General features: G+C 42.6%; 1 non-coding gene across 1 annotated transcript; it reads right to left on the bottom strand.

Annotated features, from left to right (window-relative positions):
• Window positions 1-3920: 3920 nt before the first annotated feature.
• On the bottom strand, window positions 3921-4005 carry TRNAQ-UUG. Its single transcript has one exon. It is a non-coding gene; the product is annotated as a tRNA-Gln (tRNA).
• Between the last annotated feature and the right edge of the window lie 20172 nt (window positions 4006-24177).

Here is a 24177-nt window from a genome sequence, read left to right as displayed (position 1 = left end):
TATTTTTCATTGCAAATGTGCAGAATTTCAATTATGTTAAGATCCCTTCCACCTCTGGAATTCAATAATTTCATATTATAGAACAAATAGGTCTTTTGAGGGCTAACTTAAGAATATAACCACAGTTGATAACAATTTTTTCTTTATGGGGAAATCTTCCTTGAGGCTTCAATTCTGACCAGCAGACTTACAAATAAATATTTAGAATACAGTTCTTTGTAAGTAGGACCTAGATTTTCAGCTTTTTGGTACTAGGCTGTTTTACATATCACCGTGTCTTCCAAAATGCCTCTTGCAATGCCTGAGAGATGAAAAGAGAGAGACTCCACGTTCCCTCCGGGCAATTTAACTCTGGTGTCTCACGGTTTCTTTTGTCTTCTGTAGTGTGGCTGAAATCAATTTCTATTTGTTTTGTCCTTTGTTAAGTCAGAAGCAGCTGATTTTAAATGTAATTGGGTTTTTAAGGATTACAAAACACCAACCAGATAAAAAAAATAAAGGGAAGCATATACCATAGACCCACCCTTTACGCCTCGCAGATATTCAGAGGTTGCAATATTTGCTTCCAATAGGTTTTTTTCTTTAAGGGATAAAATCTTAACAGTCTTTCTTTTCTTAAAATCTTTTTTGTATCTTTTAAGATAAAGTCTTAAAATCTTTCTACATGCACCCTCATCCTTCGCCCTGCTACCTCTTTACCTCACTGGGGATAACCCACATCCTCAAGCTTTGTTTTGTTCTCATCTGTAATTTTATATTTTACTACTTTTTATATATTCCATAAATAATGTAAGTATTGTTCTATATACTAAAAGGAATATTAATAGTAAAATGCTGCATGTTCTTTGGCAATTTGCTATTTTTACTTAACATCGATTTCGAAATCCATCCATGTTGATGTATATAAGTCTGGTTCATATTCATGAAGTCTTATATTGGAATCCATTATGTGAAGAACCCACAGTTTATTTTTCCATTGTCTCTTGAGGGCAGGGTTTCCTAGGAAGTAAAACCTAAGACCAAAGCTGACATGGAAGCCAAAGCGGCTTAGGGGGTTTGCTGCCAGGGAAGCAAGATTAGGGAGAAGGGCAGTGAGTCAGGAAAGGAAGAGAGCTGATGTGTGAATGTCGGCCACCGCTTGCTGTCCAGGGCTGCTGCTTGCTTGATCTTGACCTGTCATGCTATATGAACTACTATGTCTCAGGACAGTCCTCTGGAAGGGAGAAGAATTTAACCACCACCCTCTCCCACTTATCAAAGATTTGTCCTGTGTAGGGTTGGCCGATGTAACAAATAGAAATATAGAACACCAGCTAAACTGAATTTTAGATAAATATCAAAGATCTTTCTAGTATAAGGATGTCCTAAATTTTGCATGGGACTGGGGCACCTGGGTGGCTCATAGGTTAAGTATCCGACTTTGGCCCAGGTCATGATCTTGTGGTTCGTGAGTTCGAGCCTCGGGCTCTGTGCTGACAGCTCGGAGCCTGGAGCCTGCTTTGGATTCTGTGTCTCCCTCCCTCTCTGTTCCTCTCCTGTTCACACGCACATGTCCTCTCTCTCTCTCAAAAATAAATAAAGATTAAAAAAATAAACTTTGCATTGGACATACTGACACTACAAAACTATTTGTTGTTTATCTGAAATTCAAATTTAACTGGTATCCTGCCATTTATCTGGCCCCTCCAGCTCTATGTTGTGTTGCTGCCCCATACTTACTTCCAGGGGAGCACTTACTGGGTCCTAGAATGATACTTTGCACCTCAGAGAATTACAGAGCTGTAGTGGGAAGGCATCTTGCAGGCCATCTAGAAGAGCAGTTCTCATTTTTTCCCACTTCCATGCTTCTGAAGCTCATAACACACTCCCACTCATAATAATGGCTAATAATAATACAAATTAATGGTATCTTAACTGGGGCATATTTAAGCATCAAATAAGAATCTGGTAATAGAGGTGGTGTACATGTATGTTCATGTGTGCGCGCGCATGTGTGTGTGTGTGTGTGTGTGTGTGTGTGTGAAAGAGAGAGAGAGAGACAGAGACAGAGTATGAAAGATTAGGGCAGAGTCAGAAGGCACATATATTTTGAAAATACATTTTGAAAAATTCTCCAGTCAACTCTAATATATATTCTCTAATGGTTGTGTACCTTACCTCCCTCACGGAATCCCTGATCATCTTTGGGGATCATGGGAGACTTTTTTTTTTTTTTTTTTTTATTTTTTTTTTTTTTTTTTTTTTTTACAAATAGTTTATTGTCAAATTAGTTTCTACATAACACTCAGTGCTCATCCCCAAAGTGCCCTCCTCCATGCCCATCCCCCCTCCCCCCCACATCCATCAGTTCTCAGTTTTTGTCAGCATTCAAGAGTCTCTCATGGTTTGCCTCTCTCTCTTTCCCCCACCATTTCCGCCCTTCTTCTCCCCCTTGTTCCTCCGTCAAGTTCCTCCTAATCCCATGGGAGACTTTCTAAAGAAGTACTAGTTGAGCTAAAATTTGGAGCTTGATTAGAAATTAGCTATACAAAGAGGAATGGGATTGAAGAAAGCATTTCAAGCAATGAGTACAGCTTTTTCAAAGGCCTTGATATGGGAGGATATGTGTGTGAAACTGGAAAATGGCAAAAGTAGCTCAGAGAAAGGAGGGGAAGAGTAGTGAGATATACAGCTAGGGAGGCAAATGGAATCCTAATGTGACACGTTGAGGATTTTGGACTTTATCCTATTAACAGTGGGAAGCCATAGAATGATTTGGATTGAGGAACAATACAGATTAATCTGATTTCTTTGAGAGAGAGAGAGAGAGAGAGAGAGAGAGAGAGAGAGAGAAGGGGAGGAGGAGAGAGAGAGGAAGAGAGAGAATCCCAAGCAGGCTCCACTCTGTCAGCACAGAGCTTGACGTGGGGCTCAATCTCACGAACCATGAGATCATGAACCTGAGCCAAAATCAACAGTTGGATGCTTTACCAACTAAGCCACTGAGGTGCCCCCAATCTAATTTCTTATAAGAACGAGGTTTGGCTCCAGTGTGGAAAGCAGACTTTAGGGGATGTCACTTAGACAGTGGATATTTAGGCAGAACATGATGTTCGGTTGGGTTAAGGAATGAGAGTGGAGATTCAGAGTGGTGGATGGGTTCACAAGATCCTTAGAAGGTAAAATCAGGGGCGTCTGGGTGGCTTAGTTGGTTAAGCATCCGACTTTCGCTTAGGTCATGATCTCGCAGTTTGTGGGTTCGAGCCCCACGTCGGGCTCTGTGCTGACTGCCAGCTCAGAGCCTGGAGCCTGTTTCGGAGTCTGTGACTCCCTCTCTCTCTGACCCTCTCCTGCTCACCCTGTCTCTCTCTCTCTCTCCTAGAAATAAATAAAACATTAAAAAAAAATTTAAAAAAAAAAGAAGGTAAAATCAACAGAACTTAGTGTTTTGGAAATGAAGGAGAGGTATGAATGAAGGATGTGTCTTAGGTCTCTGGCTTAATTAATTGGGTGCCCAGTGGTGCCAGTCACTGAGATAGGGAACCTTGGAGCAGGATGGGTATGGAAGTAGTGTGGGCCTGGTTATTGTGAAGTACTTTGAAGACACCTGACTGGAGATGTTAAGCTATTGAATGTCTGGGGGTGATGTTTGGAGGAATTACTTGGGCTGGAGTTGAGGTTGAGGATCCAAGCCATGACTATAAATGAGGGAACCTTAGACAAAACGTAGACTAAAGTGACACCAGATGACAAGGACTTCTCCTGAATACTAGTTAATCTGGTAAACTCATTCTTTCTTTTTTTTTTTTAATTTTTTTAATGTTCTCATTTATTTCTGAGAGAGAGAGAGAGAGAGACAGCATGAGCAGGGGAGGGGCAGAGAGAGAGGGAGACACAGAATCTGAAACAGGCTCCAGGCTCTGAGCTGGCTGTCAGCACAGAGCCTGACGTGGGGCTTGAACCCACAAACCGTGAGATCATGACCTGAGCCAAAGTCAGACACTCAACCAACTGAGCCACCCAGGCGCCCCTGGTAAACTCATACTAGAGCAAATCTCTTGAAAGAAGAGAGTTTTCTCTTTGGCAACCAGTGGAGCCTTCTAAAGAGCCTTACCTCAAAGGGATGACTTTGATAGAAGAAATTTAAGTCATGTAACAGATTTGAGGGAAGGTCTACTTGAGCAGGTAGGGCCTTGTGGTGTCTCGTATGTGACAACTGGAAGGTGCCTTCTGGTCCTGCAACTATAGGAGTTATTCTGTTCCTCTACAGATAAGGTGTAGTAGACAGAGTGTGAGCTGACAGACACTTAAGACGTATGGATTCATGAGACCAGAGAAGAAGAGTATGTTTTTCTCTGTTCTCTCTCCCTCCCTCTCTCTCTCTCTCTCTCTCTCTTTTTTGAGAAAGAGGCAGGTAAGAAAAATAGGCAGATATCAAAGAACTTTTTTTGATTTGTTTTAGTTTTGTTTATTTGTAAAGTTATTGAAACTCTCAGAGGGCCCCCTGGGATCAAAACAGAGTCAACATCTCCCAAACCTTCTTTATCTTCTTCTGTAGCCCTTAGCAGTGAGCCGGCCCTGAGGAGAATCATGATGCTGCCATTTATGGAGTGTCTCACAGGTATCAGGCACATGGAACCGTATGATGTAGATATTATTACCACCATTTCACAAGTGATAAAAAAAAAAAAAAAAGGGAGGCTCAGAGAGGTTAATAAGTTGGGTCATATTACTAAACTAGTAAGTGACAGCCTGGGGAGTTGACTTTAAGTTTGACTCTCAAACAGTCCCACTTCCTGTTCACCACACCACCTCTCTCTCTTTTTTTTTTTTTTAATTTTTTTATTTCTAGGAGAGAGAGAGAGAGAGAGAGCATGAGCAGGGGAAGGTCAGAGAGAGAGGGAGATACAGACTCTGAAATAGGCTCCAGGCTCTGAGCTAGCTGTCAGCACAGAGCCCGATGTGGGGCTCAAACCCACGAACCGCGAGATCATGACCTAAGCGAAAGTCGGATGCTTAACCGACTAAGCCACCCAGGCGCCCCCACCACACCGCCTCTCTTAAGTGAACAGAATGGAGATGGACTAAAATGTAGATAAAATTGAATCCTAAAACAAAGATTCCATTCTGTCCTCTAGAATCCACTTCATAATGTAGAAAAGTGGACTCAGATGTTTTGGAAACTTTATGGGAGACAATGGGTTGTTACAGCTAGTCTTTCTTTAACTAGAAAATTCAATTAACTAGAACACTCCATTCCCCATATGCTCCTATTAATTGCTGTTTTATATGCCACAGGGAAAAAGTAAGGGGGTTGCTCTGGGGAAGGAGTATGAGTAATGAAAAGTCTGAGCATTCCAAGGGTTTTGAGGATAAATTATCTGGCTAGGATTGGAGCTCTTTCTTTGTGCTTAAAGTTTTTATTGACTTTGAATTCAAATCAAATGCCTTACATGAGTTCTTCACATCAGAGTAACGGTGTCAGGAATGATCAGTATGCCTCCTGTGGTTTTCAAGCTGCATCTTGGAAGCTTTCCTTGGTCTTATTGGGCTGGTCAGCTTTCTCATTTTTCCCCTGGATACCCTTCTGGGTCCCAAGTAAGAGGGTTATTTATTTTACTTTGCATTTAGACCTGAGAAATCTTTGTGTGATTATGACCTCATTGTTTGAATAGCTGCCTTCTTGGGAAAGGATAGAAAGGGGTAAAAAAAAAAAAAAAAGTCCAAACACTACTGAGCCAGCTCCTCAACTGCACATATGTTTTTGCTCTTTTGGTTATTTTCAAAAAGGGCTTTCCGTGGGGGAATAGCGGCGGGAACAATCACTCTGCAGGGACATGTCCTGGGGGTCGTTCCAGAGCAATCCAGGGTCTTGGATGTCCTCAAATCTGGAAGTACTCCAAGATATAAACTGTCCAGCAGAGGAAAAGAGGCACCTGCTTTTCTGAGGGTCGTATCTTCAGACTTGAAGAGGAAAGGATCTGAGTCATGATACCACTTATAGCAGTAACGGCCAATATTCTTTGTGCACTTGCTATGTGCTAGGTTTAGGGCTAAGTGAGTTTCCATTTCCTCTTTCCCTTTTCATCTCCATAGCAACCTTCCTGGATGGGTATTGTTTTGGACGCTGCAAGTCCTCTGGTCCCACATTTTACATCAGCCCCTATTATAGTGACTAGTTCTAAGCAGACTTCAATCAGCTCTGTGTACATGCATCCAGAGGAAGCCTCTCTTTGGCCTAAGTCTCCTACCTCTCACTTCCTACCTTGAGGACTTCCCTGACATTGGGGCTTGGGATGGGAAGCTTAATTCAGAATGCAGGAATTAACGCTCACGTGGCCAACCCTGACCAACAGGGATGAGCATCAATAGATAGAAGCTTCCCCCTTTCATTAGCCAGGCAGATCCTTTGAGACCTATTTCATAAGCCTCCCCAGAAGGACTTAGAGAGATGGAGCAACTCAATAACATCCTCCCCTTTTCTATTCTCCCTGTCCCTCATGCCTGCTCCTTGGGATTGCTTTCTAAACGAGCTCTTGGCAAGCCGGCCTTTATCTCCCGCTCTGCTGTGGCTTATCAGACAACGGTGGGGAACACAGGGTAAGCAAATTGCATGGGGAGGTTCTAAAACCAAGCATCCCTCTCTGCTCTTGCTACTGCAACCCCCAACACCTGTTGGCACTCCCTGCCCTCCAGGTCCTAATAGGAAGGACTCACAGTAGCTTTGTCACCATGAGAAACCCAATATTGGTGTTTACCCAGATGTTCCAGGAACTAGTTCCCTGGGGGACCTGCAGACCTATAGTATTTAACTGCCCATTCTGAAATTTGTATTAACTACCCCCATTTGAGCCCCCTGGTCCTGGCTCCTCACCAAGCACCTGACATAGGAGGCTGTATCCGGGCTGCAAATGGTAACCTGTAGATGGTCATCCTAAAATCATGTTTTGTTGCTCTTCATTATTTGTCTTATTCACCAGAAACTATGGAAATTCTGGAGACTCCTGGGTGGGGAGGTTCTGAGAGGTTGATTCTGCCAGGGTCTGTGGTTTTAGCTGTATCCTCCTCAAAGTGAGTGTCAGGCTTTGGTCGGTACCTCCCAGCTCAGTGTCCATTATCCCCACATCAACGACTAGGAGACTGAGGCTTGGAGAAGCTAAGTAAGTAACTTGCCCAAAGTCAGATAGGCCCTGAATGGTGGAACTAGTATTCGTAGCCAGGTTTTCCTTGCTCTGGATCGCATTCCATAATCACCGTGCAACCCTGTATCCGGGAGGAAAATTTTTTTCCTCTGCCCTTCTAGGTTCCTTTGGCTGGGCTATTGATTATATCGACATAAGAAAGATAAATAGGAGAAAAACAAATTTAATTTTGTACATATGAAAGCCCTACAAAGTCAGAGGCCCAGAGACAGGCAATTGATGCTTATATGCTGCCCTGAGCTAAGAGCGGGGAAGAGGTCTAGGGCTATAAAGGGAAGGAAGGTAATTCACAGGAAGATGGGAAGAATGAGTGTTTGGTAAACAAATGTGTGCTATGCAGACATCATGGGATGCAGTGAGGAATTTGAGCAAATAGATGCTGCTGAGCACTCCCAGCTCCCCACACCTAGACCACACTCTCTAGTTATTGCTCTCTTCCTGGGCCAGGCCCTCTACCTAAAATTCTTAGAGGCAGTTAAGGGGAAGGTAAAAAGCACTTCCTTCCTGAGTCTTCTGGGCCTTGATTGGGTTTAGCTCAAAACAATCCACATACCAAAGTGGGGCATGCTTGTTCTGAACACCTTCAACTGCCTTCTAGATGGCCTTCCCTCAGCATGGGGATGATTTGTGAGCTCCACTTCCAGGAATACAAACTGGAGGCATCTCAATTGACATCTCTGAGAAGGGGATCTGGACCGGAGCCTGGAGATCCCGATGACGAGAACTTTTGTGAGCCCCACGTCCCCTCTGTTATCCTTATTGCCCCTCATTGGCTGCAGCACAGACATGAAGAGGGATCCCTAACATGAAAAGGGTCTATACACTTGTCTGTGGGGACAGGAAAGGGAAGGTAGTTCCTCGTGTGAAGCCAGGATTGCAAGGGAAGATGGAAAGTTGAGCAGGTGGATGGCCATAAGGCAGGGGAGGATGTGGGCCTGCAGCTCCATGGAAGGGGGAGCCCATGGTGCAGCTCTGGGCCTATGCAGGGGGCCCAGGCCATGATGGCAAAAGTGCAGTGTGGGCAGGGCCAGCCTCATGGGTGGCAACCTTTGCTTGGTTTTTACACTCTGCTGTTGCTGTCTTGAAATTCTCAACTTCTGAATAAGGAGCTCTGCATTTTTATTTTGTACCAGGCCCTGCAATTTATACAGCCTGTCCTGAGAATGGGATTGCCTCACATTTCATTTAGTCCACGATGTCCATTGGCGACCCTTGACTGGCAGGCTTTCAGGAAGACTAAAAAGGGCTATTTTCTTCAAAGCACTTTCCTACCTTTCTTTTGCTTGGGAACCAAAAGGAGTTAAAGAGTAAAATGTGGATACCCCTAGGAAAGAGAGGGGTGGCTTAAATTCCTGCTAACATTCTAAGACCCAAATGCGGCCATTTTTCTTGGTTTTAATGAAGGCAAAGAGAGATTGCTGACCCATATCTGGTAGGTGAGGTGGGGGATGGGTACCATCGGTCCAGGAAAACCATCCCAGGGGGACCTGAAACTGCATATATTGAATTTGAATTTCTCTGCTTTTCTGAGAGCCCTCATGTGCAACTCTGTATGCTGCCTAGACTTTTATCTTTTTATTTATTTAAAAACTTTTTTACATTTATTTATTATCAAGAGACAGAGTTAGAGCATGAATGGGGGAGGGGCAGAGAGAGAGAGGGAGACACAGAATCTGAAGCAGGCTCCAGGCTCTGAGCAAACTGTCAGCACAGAGCCTGACGTGGGGCCTGAACCCATGAACCATGAGATCATGACCTGAGCGGAAGTCAGACACTCAACCGGCTGAACCACCCAGACGCCTCTATGCTTATACTTTTAAAAGCTGAGGTTTATAGCACCAGTTTAAAGAGAAACTGATTGGTTCAGCAGATAATTGTCACCTACTTCTTTTTTGTCATATGCCACTTGTAACCTATGAATAAGCTACCCTAGGGCCAGGTGACCATCTTTGTCCCATCAGAATTGGCTGAGAAAGAGAACCTGTGGGCAGGAAAGATCTGCTAGAAGGGAATGTGGGTGGAGAGGGAACCTAAAATAGACCTTGCACAGGGATCGTAACTCTTGGTCTATAATATGTACGAAATATTTTTCTTGTTTGTTTTCGCATTTTTTAAATGTTTATTTATTTTGAGAGAGAGAAAGAGAGAGAGAGAGAGAGAGAGCACATATGTGCACAAGAGGGGGAGGGGCAGAGAGAGAGAAGGAGAGAATGAATCCCAAGCAGGCTCCATGCTCACTGCAGCTGGGCTTAATCCCAGACTGTGAGATCTTGACCTGAGCCGAAATCAGGAGTCCGATACCCAGCCACCGAGCCATCCAGGTGCTCAGCAATGGTTTTTAAAGTTTTAACAGTATTAAGTTCTACCCTCTTTACCCTCTCTTTCTGGTACTCCGATGACACAAATGTTAGATCTTTTATGATAGTACCATAGGTCCCTGGGACTCTCTCTGTTCATTCTTTTTTCAATCTATTTTTTTTTCTGTGTTGGGTAATTTCTATCATTTTATTTTCAAGTTCACTTATTCTTTTGTCATCTTCATTCTCCTGCTAAGCTCATCCTTTATATTTTTAAAATTTTGGTTATTATAATTTTTACTTGTAAAATTTCCATTTGGTTCTTCTTTATACCTCTGCTTCTTTGCAGACACTTTCATTTTTTTCCTTTGTTTCAAACATATTTGTAATTGTTCAATGAAGCATTTATATGAGGGTTGCTTTAACATTCTTGTCTGATAAGTCTACTGCCTGTGTCACCTCGGTGTTGGCATCCATATCAGTTTCCTACGGCTACTGCAATAAATTACCACAAGTTTCGTGGCTTAAGACCACAGAAATGAATTCCCTCACCATTTTGGAGGTCAGAAATCTGAAATTAAGTTTTTGGCAGGGCCATGCTCCCTTTGAAGTCTCTTAGGGAGAGTTTCTCCTTGTCTCTTCCACTTTCTGGTGATTCCAGGCACTGTTTGGCCTGTGGCTACATCGCTCAATCCCGCCTCTGCCTGCCATGGCCTTCTCTTCCTCTGTGTTCTTGTGCTCTCTTCTGTCTCTTAAAAGGACGCTTGTCATTGGAGGTAGGACGCACCAGCGAATCCAAGGTGATTGTTTTAGTTGTTCTTGAGGTATTTTGAAAACTCCCTTTTGAGTTTTTCTTTGACCCAGTGTTCACTTAAGGGTGTGCTGTTTAGGGGTGCCTAGGTGGCTCAGTTAGTTAAATGGCCAGTTCTTGGTTTGGGCTCATGTCATGTTCTAATGGTTTATGAGTTTGAGACCCACAGTGGGCTCCATGCTGACAGTGTGGAGCCTGCTTGGGATTCTCTCACTCCCTCTCTCTCTGCCCTTCCCCTGCTTGTTCTCTCTGTCTCGCTCTCAAAAACAAATAAATAAACTAAAAAAAAGGAGTGTGCTGTTTAGGGGCACCTGGATGGTTCAGTCGGTTGAGCATCTTTTTCTTGATTTTGGCTCAGGTCACAATCCCAAGGTCATGTGTTTGAGCCTTGCCTTGGGCTCTGTGCTGAGTGTGGAGCCTGCTTAAGATTCTCTCTCTCTCTCTCTCGCTCTCTCTCTCTCGCTCTCTTTCTCTCTCTCTCTTTCTCCCTCCCTCCTTCTCCTCTCTTTCTCCCCCCCTGCCCTTTTCCCCTGTTCATGCTCTCTCTCTCTCTAAAATAATTTAAAAAAGAGTGTGCTGTTTAATTTCCATATATTTGTGAATTTTCTCATTTTCCTTATACTATCGAGTTCCACTTTCAGTCCATTGTAATTAGAAAACATACTTGGCATGATAATAACCTTCAAACTTGTTAAGCCTTATTTTGTGATCCAGCACGTGATTTATCCTGAAAGATGTTCCTTCCGTGCTCGAGAAGAATGTGTTTGTCGCAGGGTGGCATCGGTTGTGGGAATCTGTGCCCTAACCCCCGTTTTAAGCCCCCTCCCCTTTTCTTTCTCCCTTTGTGGCCAGAGACAATGGCTGTGCCCATTCCCTCAGGGCCCTGGGTGAGGGGAGACACCGGCGGGCCTTGGGGACAGCCCTAAAGGCTGGAGAAGTCAGACGCTCATGTCAAGCTCTCCTTGCCCCTTGGGAGAAATTGTGGGCCACGGGGTTCTCAGAGCTGAGTAGTGCTGGGTCAGGGAGGGCAGATGTGGGTAAAGTCAGCCTGTTCTTTTTAACTTTTTTCATTGCAGTCTTCTTGGATTTTGTTCTCTGCCTGGTGCTGGAACTTCTCATTTGGACTCAGGAGCTCCCATCAAGGTATTTTTGTCTTTGGGTGATTGTTAGAGGAGTGTTTCTGTTGCCGGGGGGGGGGGGCAGGGAACCCCTGTCTTCCATCTTGCTGAAAACAGTAACTATTGATCTTCTTTTCTCATTCAAGTTGCGATCTGCCCAGTTCTTATTAGGGGGCATGATTTTCTGTTGAAACCTGAGTATTTTTTATAGTGCTTAAGCTGCCCTTAGTTTGTTATGAGACCTGGATCTTATCTAAATCTATTGTAGAGGGTTTTTTGTTTTCTGTTTTTGTTTTTCTTTTGTTTTTGATCTGGCCCCGGCGGGGAGAGGAGGTCTGCGTCCTTACAGCTGGTATGGTCAAAGCCTGGGCTCCCCACCGGCCTTTGCTGACACATGGGATGAGGGTCTCCTTGTTCCTGGTGGGCTGGGTGGGGGTCCCTACTGGTTATGTCGTCGCTGGGAGGGACAAGGGGCCTTGCTACTGCTTCCTGCGTGTCCTGCAGTGACGTTGTGCAGGGACAGCTGATTATGTCGTCACAGCTAGGCCGGCTCTCCGTCAGCCTTCCTCTGACACCACATGGGACCGAGGGGAGAGGACCCCCCTTCCTTCAGATGGAGGTGGAGGTCTAGCCTCTCCATTCAGCCTTTGCTGACAGAGGTAAGAGTGTAGCTTTTTCTGTGGCGTTTGACAAGGATAGAGCAGGTGTTGTCTACACGTTTGTGTCTTATTAAGTTGCCCCTTTCCTGGTCCTTTGCTTAGAGGGAGCAGGCTTTTGCTCTGGCTTTTTTGTCTGCACCCATGGATGTTTCTGGATGGTTGCGTTCTCCATTACCACCTTGTGCGGGATACATGAAGCAAAAAGGAGCCACGGCATATCCCAGGGTCCCCTAGCCAGCCTGCCTTCTGCTCTCCATCTTTCAGAGTCTTCCTATGCTCGTTTCATATATAATGCCCAGAGTTTTCAGCTGTACTCAACGGGAGGAATAGTAAAAGTACATCTACTCCATCTTTTCAGGGGACTAGGTCTCTTTATTGATGCAAATATAATATAAAGGTGTTCACTTTTCTGCAGTCAGTTTTTTGATGTCATGCATCGCTCCTAAATATTATATAAATATTCGTTGGTTTTCAAGTGATTTCTTATAGTTTCATCTTTTATATTTAAGTCTTCAAGCAAGTGCTCGTCAAAGGATGGCCTACAGACTATAGTTTCACCTAAGAACTAGTGAATCAGAATCTCTGGGACCCTCCCTTATACCAGACTCTCTGGGGGATGAAACATATGCCAGAATTTGAGATCTATAGCTTGATCTATTTAAAAAAAAAATTGTGATATAAGTGGTAAAGCGAGATCTCAGCTAGATTTTTGGTTTTTGTTTTCTTTTCTAAGTCATTAGCCAGTTGTCTTAAAACCCTTTATTAAATTGTTCTCTTTCCTTCACGGATCTAAAATACCACTTGATAAAATATTAAATTCATATGCACATACAAATATAAATATTTGGGTCTGTTTCCAGATGCTCCATTCTGCTTCATTGATCTGTCTGACCACTCCGGCGCCGGGGGTTGACTTTTTAAAATTGCTGTAACTCCAGTCCGTGTCGGCTTCTGAATGTTGCCCTGCACCAGCCTCTAAGAGCCTCCTAAGAAACCATTTGCCCGGAGAGAATTAGATGACTCATCTGTGAGGAAGCTTTATAAATTGCAGAGATCTCTGGCCTCTCAACCCACCCCTGACACCAGCACTTCCTAAAACACTGATCTCATCCTGTCCCTTCCGGACTCCAAATCCTTACTCATAAGCTGGAGCCCACGATTTTCACATTCGGGGTCCTGCCTGTGCAACCTGGGCTCTGTCAATAAAATCCTCTTCTCTAGTCACATTTATCTACTGCCTGTTTTCCAGACTTGCCTGACACATTTCTTCCATCTTCTTGTTCTCCCCACCTTGAAGTGTGTCTTTTGAGTCCACCCTCCTTCCAAAAAGCTTTTTATTTGAATTTTCCAGCTACCCGACCTCTCTTTACACTTAACATATATTGACCTATGACAGCCCTCATGTTGTGAAATTACTTTGTTATTTATGTTTTCTGGAGTGTGTATATCATCTCACCCAATGACACTGTCCTATGCTTAGGTACTGAGGCTCTCCCTTCTTCTTGCGTGTGTCCCTGTGTTCCTTTAGCAAAGGGTGATGTACGGTGTAGACATTCAATACATTTTTACTGGGCAAATAAAGCCAGTAAGTAAGGGCAATACTAGATCTCAATGAGAGTCCGTTATTCATTTGAGTAATTTAAACCCAGGCAGAGGATTGATCTCCTTGCTTCATCTATTTTCGAGTATGGGTTCAATTCAGAACAAAGTGACAGGTAAAGCCTGTGTTTTGAGACATCTGTGCTTTGGGTTAATGAGCTGGGATGATAAGGATCTCGTGGGACACAGTGATCCTGTGGAGAGATGTAGAAACCCATGAATATCTCCTTTAGATCCTTGTGAAAATCTCCCTGCAGCTCAGAATAATCTCTATGGGACAGAGAAGAGGACGTTTAAGAGATGCCATCCTTGTCTGCCCTGTCTGCAACTCTGTACAGAGAATTTACCTGTCTAAAGCCTTTTATGCCTCAGCAGCCAGTAAATTTTGTTTTTAATCACTTGATCCAATTTCTCTGGCCACGGCTGATTGGATTGATCGAAGGGTGTACAGTGATGAGCGGAGCCACTCTGGTTCTTGCTCTGGTGAATCAGAACTGAGAAACACAGAGGATGACTGCCAGTTGCATGTGGACGCTGCTGCTGACAGGTCCTGGAGCACAGGCAGGCCAGGGAGGCTGTGATTGCAGAGGGAAGCAGAAACGCACCGGATGGGGAGAGAGAGAAAATGAGCCAGAGGAAGGAGGATGATGCTTCTGGCAGAGGGATGGTGGGAATCCGCGGAGCTATGCTCATTCTGGAAATACTCTCTATCTGAGCTCTCTTGAGCGAATCCCTTTTCCCCAGTACTGGTTCTCTGTTCCTGTCCTGGAGACCTCATGAGGTCATTCGAGCCCAATAGTAATGCTCACTTTTCTTTCTTTTCTCAACTAAGCTTGAGAGAGAGGGGCGTGTCTGCTCCTGTCAGCCAACTTAGCCTGTAGAAGAGGTGGTACTGAGTGAGTGGGTCTCAGCTCTTTTTCTGTCCGGAGAGTATATATTTGAACTGTAGCAGGAATGATATGTTAGAATAGCTGGATGAACTTTTTAAAAAGATCGCTCTCAACAAGATTTTAAGCCTTTTGAGACATTCTATTATGAAAATTTTCAAATGTACAGACAAGTTGAAAGAATACAAGAAACATCATCAATCTACCCTGCAGAGTAAAAAAAATTTTTTTAACGTTTATTTATTTTTGAGACAGAGAGAGACAGAGTATGAGCAGGGGAGAGGCAGAGGGAGAGGGAGACACAGAATCCAAAGCAGGCTGCAGGCTCTGAGATGTCAGCACAGAGCCTTACATGGGGCTCAAACTCACAGACCATGAGATCACGACCTGAGCTGAAGTTGGATGCTTCACTGACTGAGCCATTCAGATACCCCACAGATTTAATTATTATTAACATTTCTCTTTATTTGCTTCACCCCTCTTTTTTTTTTTTTTTTTTTTTGGTTGCAGAACCATTTACAAGTAAATTATGGATATTATAACGCATTACCCCTAGCATGCATCTCCAAAGGAGGATGTTTTCCCACATGCCCACAATGCTATTCTCATATAACCAAACTGACACTGTTTTCTTAATATCACTAATAATCTGCCTCTATTGGACTATTCTTAATTGTCTTCACAGTATCATTTATAGATGTTTTTGAGCCAGGATATAAAGATAACACTGCATTGGATTGTTATGTCCTTAGGTAATCTAGAACAGTCCCTCCCTCCCCCTCTCTCTCTTTTAATGAAGAAATTAGACCAGATATTTTATAGAATGTCCCACATTCTAGATTTGTCTGATGGTTCCCTCAGTGTTATTTATCTGGTTTCTCTCTTCCCTGTAATGCCTATATAAAGCGGGTTAACTTTAAAGGCTAGCTTAGATTCAAGTTCAACATTTTTGGCGACAGTACCTCATAGGTACTGTGCACTTCATATTGTTTCTCATTCAGGAGGAAGGGAAATGTCTGGCCGTCTGTCCCACCACTGGTGATGCCACACTGGTTATTCTGTTAAAGATGTTGGAAGCCAGATCTGTCCATTGTGAAGGAAGATACTCCCTTTGTCATTAGCAAATAAGCTCTGGGTGATTCTCTCCAGTCTCTTATTAACCTTTCACTAATGATTTTAGTATCCAGTGTTGATCCTTTCCTGAGTGGATAAGCTTTCTCACCATCTGATACTTTGTGACAACAGATCAGGTTACAAGGGGAACTGAGAAGACTCCTTTATTAGAGGTCATTACAAATGTTACTGGTAATGTGGATATACTTACTGTTATCTATTACAGCCTAATAACGCCATGCTAAAGTATAGTGACTTAAAACAACAGTTATTTTATTATATTTTGTGGTCTCTCTGGGTCAGCAATTTGAAAAGTGAATGGTTATACACTTCTGCTTTAAGTGTCTCAGGTGGTTGTTGCCAGACAGGGCTGGGGTTGGAAACACAGGAAATTGGAATATGGGGGCTGAGCAGATGCCTCTCTCTTTATGTAGTCTCTCTGCATGGGCAGGCTTCGGTTTGTAACTAGTATGGCGGCCTGAGGGAGGGAGGTCTTTTTCATATGGCAGCTCTGAATTCTAATGTAGTTTCAGCAAATGAAATGAAAATAGCATCACCTTTCATAACTTGGCCCTGGAAGTCACATGGCTTCACTAACATATTAGTAGACTGGCCGTTAAAGTTGGCTCAGGTTCAAGGGGAAAGAACATAGATTCCACTTCGCCATGGCAAGAGTAAAAAACATTTGCAGACGTATTATAAAACTACCACATTTTTATGAAGTAATTTATACATATGTATTTACTAATTTTTATCTTCTTTTCAAAAAGGACCTGAGTAATTGATCAATGGTAAAACTAATAGAACAATGAAAAATAAGACTAAAACAAAAAACAATGAAAGAATGAAAGACGCAGACATTCCAGGCACCTGGACTGATTCTAGTTCCTTCCATTAAGGACCATGTTCACTCTCTGGCAATGAAGATAAAACACGAAGGACTCTGGTATTTACAGCTCTAGCAGTTCAGTAAAAGGAAGTTGACAAATTTATCTGGAGTCACTTTTTCCCCTTGACACTGAATTTTAGGAAGATTTTATTGAATGGGTCCTTTTATCAGAGCCATTGAGAAACAGAATAGTCAATGCCTGGCTTTTGTTGCTCAAAAGAGAGAGAAATGCTCTGTAAGTGGACACTGTGATATCATTTCTTGGTGAAAACAGAGAGATAAATACTAATAGTAGCTTTTAACTCATTTCCACAGGGAACTAAGATGTGATGTGGGTATGTTGCCTCCTGAAGATCTAATAGGCTCAGCTTCAGGGAACCCACAGCAATGCGGGTGGGGGCACATTTTAAAAACCCTGATGTCCAGGCTATTCTTCAGATCAGTTGAATAAAATCTCTGAGGGAGAGACTCAGCCATCAGCATTTTATTAAAATTTATTGTTTTTATTTTGAGATGGGTGGGGGGAGAGGGGCAGAGTGAGAGAGAAAGAATCCCAAGTAGGCTCCACACTGTCATTGCAGAGTCTCATGTGGGGCTGGCTCCATTCCATGAACCATGAGATTGCGACCTGAGCCAAAACCAAGGAGTTGGATGCTCAACCGACTGAGCCACCAAGGTGCCCCAGCCATCAGTAATTTTTAAAGTTTTCCACATGGTTCCAATGTGTAGTCAGCGTGGAGAACCTTGGTTTTAGAGCTGGACTTGACAAATTTTTCCTGAAAATGGCCACGCAATAAGTATTTCTGGTTTCTCAGGCCATACTGTTTTGGTTGTAATCACCTTTGCCTTTGTTTCAGGAATGCAGCCTCTGACAGTATGTAATGAATGGGCATGGCTGTGTTCCATGAAACTTGATTTACAAAAAACAGGTGGTAGGTGGATGTGGCCCATGGTCCCTAGTTTATAACCCCTGATGTAGAGCATAAGTTAGTTTACAGTTCTCTTCAATGGCATCGTCTTCATCAGTGGTACCCTAGATGTGCAGATGGGAAAGAAAGGAATACTTCTACAGCTATTGTGGCTGATACAGGGGCAACTTAAGTGGTAGTTTGATTTATTGTTTAGTATCTCTTTTTAAAAAGGAAGGGACACAAGCTTATGTATTTGTTTGCCTAGGCAACCTTCTAGCTGCCCTTCTAGCTCTCCTTACACACAATGCTCCTGTCCTAGAACACACATCTTTGGAGCCAAGAGTGATCTTAGAGGTACTTCTGTCCCCACTCTCTCTGGCAGGAAGAGGTTGCCCACCTTGTTAGAGCTGGCACCAGGAGAGTGGGACCAGCACCCAGGCCCTGCCCTATGGTCTAGAGTTTCACATCACCTTCCCCTCTGCCACCCCATTTGCACCCAACTTCCTTTCCAACTTCCTTGAACACTAGTGTGCCCACTGAGCTCCTGCCCCTCTGCCTCTTTATAACACTTGATGCCATGAATCCTGGAGCCCGATGTGGTGTTGATTTGCTTCCAAGTCATTGTAGATTACTTGAGGATGGGGTAACGTGTTCTGCATTCTCCAACCCTGCCTTCCGATTACTGTGTCACCTCCCACTTTTCCCTGTCTGTGCCTCCCCCTGCACACCCAGGTCACAAAGCCTCTTCTCCCTCTCCAAGCCCCTCAATGCTTGCTAAGGCTGAACCATCTTCCCTGCCTCCAACCTTCTCTCAGACCCCTTCCCCAGGGGCTCAGAGGGCCCTGTGCTCTCCTGGCCTCTCCTGTTTGGTGAGTCTCTTTGGTCTTTCAGCATCTTTTAAATGACAGTTCACACTGTTCTTGCTAGTGCTGACTTAATCCTGGGCTCATTCCATCTCTGAAATCTTTTGTGTAATCTCATCTGCTCTCATGATTCGGGATTCCAAAAATACTCACACAGCTCTCTTATCTCTGCCTGGTATTATTACAGTTGCCCACTAGCTAGAATAGTCAATTTAGGATTCCTGCCACATGTCAAAGAACGTAGCGAAGAGTGACTTGTTCACATTTTGGCTGCACTTACTAAGCAATTATACACTGGCTTTATCAGCCCTCTTTGCCCTCATAACTTTTCCCTTTTAATGATTTCACTTGGATAAATTTCCAGGTTGTATAAGGTTGAAGAATCATTAAATGGAAAGGTATGGAAATTTTAGGGATCTCAATTTTGGTCTTAATTATTCACCAGGTTCAGTGTCTAGATAATTTGATTCTGATATGATTCTTCTGAGGTAAATGCTGTGTTCAAGCCTATATTTTAAAAAAAGCTAATGAAAACAAACAAATATCATTTATCACCTCTGAAACCAGTCTTAAGTATTAAAATAATTATTTTTTGCCTTGGTAGGATTTTGGTAAAACTGGTGGCAGTGCAAATTGAAATGCCTCTTTTAGAAAGCAATTGGGCAACATTGATGGGGGTTTTTTATGATCTAGGCAGATCATACTGTTTGCATGTAATTAAAATGTTCAAGAAAAGAAAATGCAGCTTTTCGGACACAAGGATAGGTGGGGTGTGGGCCGTTGTAGCACAGGGCTAGTTCAAACATAATATTTAGATTTTTTATGTGTTTGGGGCAGAGCTTCTTATACTGCGGGAGAAGTGTGAGGACCTTTTAATTTAACTCTGAGTTTTTTAAATTAGACAAGGTGTTTTTTATTGGATGAATGGCTCTCTTTACCAGTGTTCTAATTATTACATATTCCCAGCAGACCTTTCCAGTGGAAAATAATGAGAAGGAAAGGGCAAAGCTATGTGACTAGCAAGGGTGAGGGGATCTCCCAGTCTTTGTGCCCAGGCTAACTGGCCACTAGCCTGGCTAGTAAAGTTTTCCTCTTAGGGAAGCAGGAAACCAAAAGGCAGACCGTGTTGGAATCATGGATGGCGTGGTGAGTCAGCTTCGAGGTTTACCCACTGCCTAGCCATACTAAGGCTTTTGTCTTGAAACCACCTGAATCAAGACAAAAGTGTACTTGGAATCCTGTTACATATTTTCCAGATTTTATCCTTCCCAGTATTAGGCCAAGCCAAGAACAGTCTGGAGATTTGAGTGTTTGAACAGTTAGCTACCTTATCTTACATGGAAACAAACAAGGATTCACAGGTGTGGTTCAGCCATTTTGTGACTTGATTGTATTGAGTTGATTGACTTTTGCCAGTTGACTGAATTTTGTACATATTAGAAGCAGGTAAAATTCTGCTTATCTTGGGATAGAGTTGGGAAAACAGAGACCTGGTCCAGCACTGAGTTCTCTAGTGATATTACACCAACTTCCACAGGGAAGCTAAGCAGATAAATTGGAAGGGGAAGTTAGTAACTGGGTTATAATTGAAATTCTTTCTGGTTAGGGGAAAAAAAAGATTTTGGGCACTGAACAGTCTGGTATGAGAGTCATGCCTCTGTATTTTTTTCTTCCCTGGAAAAGAAGATAAAATAAGTGACGCTGAAGTAAGGATTTCTCTGAGTTGCCAGAAGAGTTCTGTTTCAGTTATCCATTGTTGTGAAACACAAAATCTCCAAACATAATAGCTTACAAGAATGATGTATGATTTGTTACATTCTGTGGGACAGCGATTGGGGCAGGCCTTAGCCGGCTGGTCCTTCTTGACGATCACTGAATGCAACTGTATTCAGGTGGGAGCTTGGCTGGGGCGGAACATTCAAAATGGCCTCTCATCCTTCAAGACTTTTTCCATATGGCTTCTAATGTCACTGGTCCAGTCTGGACTTGCTTCTATTACACCTGGCTCAAAGAGTGTAAAAGTAGAAGGTGCCAGGCCTCTTTAGGCCTGGCCCCAGAGCTAGTTCAGTCATGACTCTCATTCTAGTGACCAAAGCAAGTCATAAGACCAGACCAGATTCAAGAAGATGGGATGTGGTCTCCACCTCTTGATTGGGGGAGGGGCAATTTATCTCTTGGAGAATCCCAAGCATTGATAGGATTGTAACTTTCTTCAAAGAATCCAACTTAAGTTTATTATGCAAATATTATTAATCACAACAGAATACTTGTGTTGTTATTTCAACAAATGAAATGATGGATGTGAAAGAATTTTATAAATGGAAAATTTCTATAAGAAATCAGGATGTAGGTGCACCTGGGTAGGTCAGTTGGTCGAGCATCTGACTTGATTTTGGCTCACGTCATGATCCCAGGGTCATGGTCTTGTACTGAATCAGACTTTCCACTGAGCGTGAAGCCTGCGTAAGATTCTGTCTCTCCCTCTGGCCCTCTTCCCTGCTTGCTCTCTGTCTTTCAAAAAAGAAAAAAAAGAGAAATCAAGATCTAGTATGATGGAAAAGCATAATTAAAAGACTTTTGGGAAATGTAAAGCTTAGAGGTCTTTTCTTAACATATGAAGAAACCAAGGATTCTATAAATGCTGCAATTGTTTGTTGTTTTTAAATTTTACATCATTAAGTCTTTCTTTACTACCTTGACAGAGCATGGACTAGAAATATAACTCCAGATGAGTGTTTATCCCTTCTCTCTACCTCCTGATCTTATGGATACATGTTCTGAGACTCAGCAGTTAAGGCCTCAAGAAAATCTAACCAGTTGTGTATTTTTCCCCCTACAAACCAGAGTGTCTTGCCTTTGGCACTGTTGATATTTTGGGCTGGACAATCCTTTGTTCTGGGGGAAGAGGGGTGCTCTCCTTGACAATGTCCTACCATGAATTGTAGGATATTTAGCAGCTTCCTATCCTCCACCCGCTAGTTGCCTGTGGGATCTTCAACCCCCAGCCTAGTTGTGATGCTCAAATATTGGCAGGTGTTCTGATCGAGACCCACTGCCATAATCCAACTTCCTGACATTTGCCAGGTTGCAACTTCCTGAGCTGTCTACGTGATGCTTAAGAATGAACTATTTTCCAAGCCCAAAACTAGGGAGTCAGTCTGATAACATTCCCCACCCCCCAATTTGCCCATTCATATTTCTAAAACATGCTTTAAGTTATATGTTGTATGAAATTAAAATCACATTTGGTTACACACACCATGCAGATCACCTTTAACAAAATCAGTGATTTAAAATCCAGTTGTTTGGGAAAATCTAGGATATAGAGTGTTTAGGACTTTTCTTGGAAACCTAAACTTAACAGTTGTTGGCAAGTGTTGTCTTTTCATCTTACTTCGTCCTGAATAGACCCAACTGGAGAATTATGTTCATAAAACACCCAGTGAAGCAGAGACTTGGCAAAATGTCTAGCTGATTTGAAACAAGTAGACCAGAAAATATTCAGTTTAAAAACACTTCCCGATTCAAGTATTATTCAGACTGACTTTCCACACTAATCAAATTGTTTTAAGTATTCATTGCACTTGGTATTTTGTCACAACAGCTAGAGTGTCTGATAAATTATTCTTTCCTAGTTGTTTATGACTCCAAGCATATGTATTACAGAACTGAATTTGATCCGACAATTTCCATCTCTCTCTCCCATGTGGATGATAATGTTGATGGAAGTATAGAAGCAACACCAACAATGAAATTAAATAATTTCAAGGTTTCTTGCTTAGGAAATCTAAGGCATTATCAGAAAGTGCCCCAGGAGGCAAAACACAGTGCACCCAAATGGTTCATACAAATCTTGATTGTTCAACAGTGCTTAAAAGCCAGTCAAATCACATTTATTTCTCCTTAGATATCATTAACAGACCTGAAAAAAATCTGCAAATAAATCGACATGGCTTCCCCGTATATAAATGCTTGAGCAAACTTCCTCATTTGCATTTTTGAGCTTTCCCACATATACAGATACCTACGATATCCCAATATGCTGTTCTGCTCATTTGGAAAAGCTGCCTGATGGTTTTCCCTCTGGCATCTTGAGGAACTACTGGCTGAAGGTGCTAAATAACTCTCAACTCAGTACAAGTTAATATTTCTGCCCCGTTTCTAATAAAATACAGCTGAAATCTCAACCAGGAAATGTTATCTATCATCTGACATGCACTTGACTGTGATAATGAAATGCTGCCTGCCTCATTCCTAAATGTTGAAGTTGAAATCCCTGTGGAATAATTTTGGCAGTCCGGGTTCCCCCCATTTTTTTTATTGCATGTGAATTAAGAATTGTTTTGCCCAATGATATGAAATAAAGACTTGATAAAGTTAAGGTGGATTTGGTAACATCATACAATTATGTATTTATCATTTTAATTACTTGTCTTCCCTGTGGTTTCCTCTTTGTCCTTTCCTTCCCACCTGCAACTTGAGATTTGACACTGAATGTCTGTGCCAAGCTTCCTGTGCCTCACATCTGGATTGGAATTACCTTTAATTATATCCTCAAGAAGCCTAGTTTTCTCTGTAGAATTCTCCTACAGAGTTCCATAGTTACATAAGAATCTGGCTCATTAAATTGTCTGTTGATTTTAATTTCTCTGGAGTATGAGATCTTTGGCAAAAGTATAAAACTTCACTGAGAGACTAAGTCAGGGAGACAAAGAAATGGCACTTAAGATCAGAAGTCATTTATGTAAAAATACAAATTATTGTAAGCAGTTGGGGACATCTGGTCCTCTAACAGAACTCATGCAATAGTCTATGCCCGGGCTCCCCCGGGCTCCCCCTAAAATTTAATGACAAATCCCGCACCTTTTGATTACCGTCCTGTTAGACTTTCCTGGAATGAAGATGAATTTGGTATAGGGATTCACTACCTTTGTTTCCCTAAGGACTTTCTGCAATTCAGAGTTACAAAGTAAAATAGTTTGGAGAAACGAATTTCTGGATCCATTTTGAAGGGCTGCATATGAAGGCAGAAAGGGCTTCTTTTGTGAACACCATAGAGGCCTCTCCCCACCTCTAACTTGAGACTGGTAGAACAGCCTAACATCTTAGCTCCAGCTGGCTAATGAAAATCTGGCATTGTTATCAACACATCCAGGTGAATGTCTTACCCCAGTGAGTTGCATAGAATAAGTGTAAAATAAATATCTAATAATTGGTCTGGCATTTAAACTTAAATTGCTTTGTGAAAGCTTTTTCTGTTGCTGACTTGACTGCTATTTTATTCTCTTCCTAGTTTAAGATTAGGGAGTATTGCATTGAGATTCTCAGAAGCCATGTCTATTCTGTGGGTCCCTGGCACCCTGTTTCTCATGCTTATGGGACCTGGACATGAGGTAGCTCCAGACTTGGGGAAGGCAAGGGGGAGAAGCCTACATGAGATTCTTCAATCTGTTAAAGAATGCTCCCTCCTCGTCTGGAGCACACATTTTCAACAGAAGTGATCTCATCCTTGAGGGGGTGAAAATTTGTTTTGGGGGGATTAAAAACCCTTAGATATTATATTAGATATTATAGTTTATGGCGTTCCAAAGAGCTCAATCCAAACTTCTAAAGTAGTCCTCCGTACTTAATTCTCTCATTAGAGAGAAATTTAGTTTAAAATTAAAATATATTACTTTCAATTAATTTAAAATTAAAATTTGTTTTTTCTCTTTTGAAGGCGGGGGACCATAATGGGGGGAAAAGCCTGAGAAATACCACTCTTAGTGCATATACCTTCCCCGTGTCTTTGCATAGCACCCATGAACAGCATATGTGTATTCTTTAGTTATTTCCCTTAGAAACCAAAC

This window comes from Hyaena hyaena, unplaced genomic scaffold, assembly GCF_003009895.1.
Source record: "Hyaena hyaena isolate Hyena2069 unplaced genomic scaffold, ASM300989v1 scaffold_33, whole genome shotgun sequence".
Taxonomy (NCBI): Eukaryota; Metazoa; Chordata; class Mammalia; order Carnivora; family Hyaenidae; genus Hyaena; species Hyaena hyaena.
The sequence above is the reverse complement of the archived record's forward strand: the minus strand, read 5'-3'. Positions and strand labels throughout refer to the sequence as shown.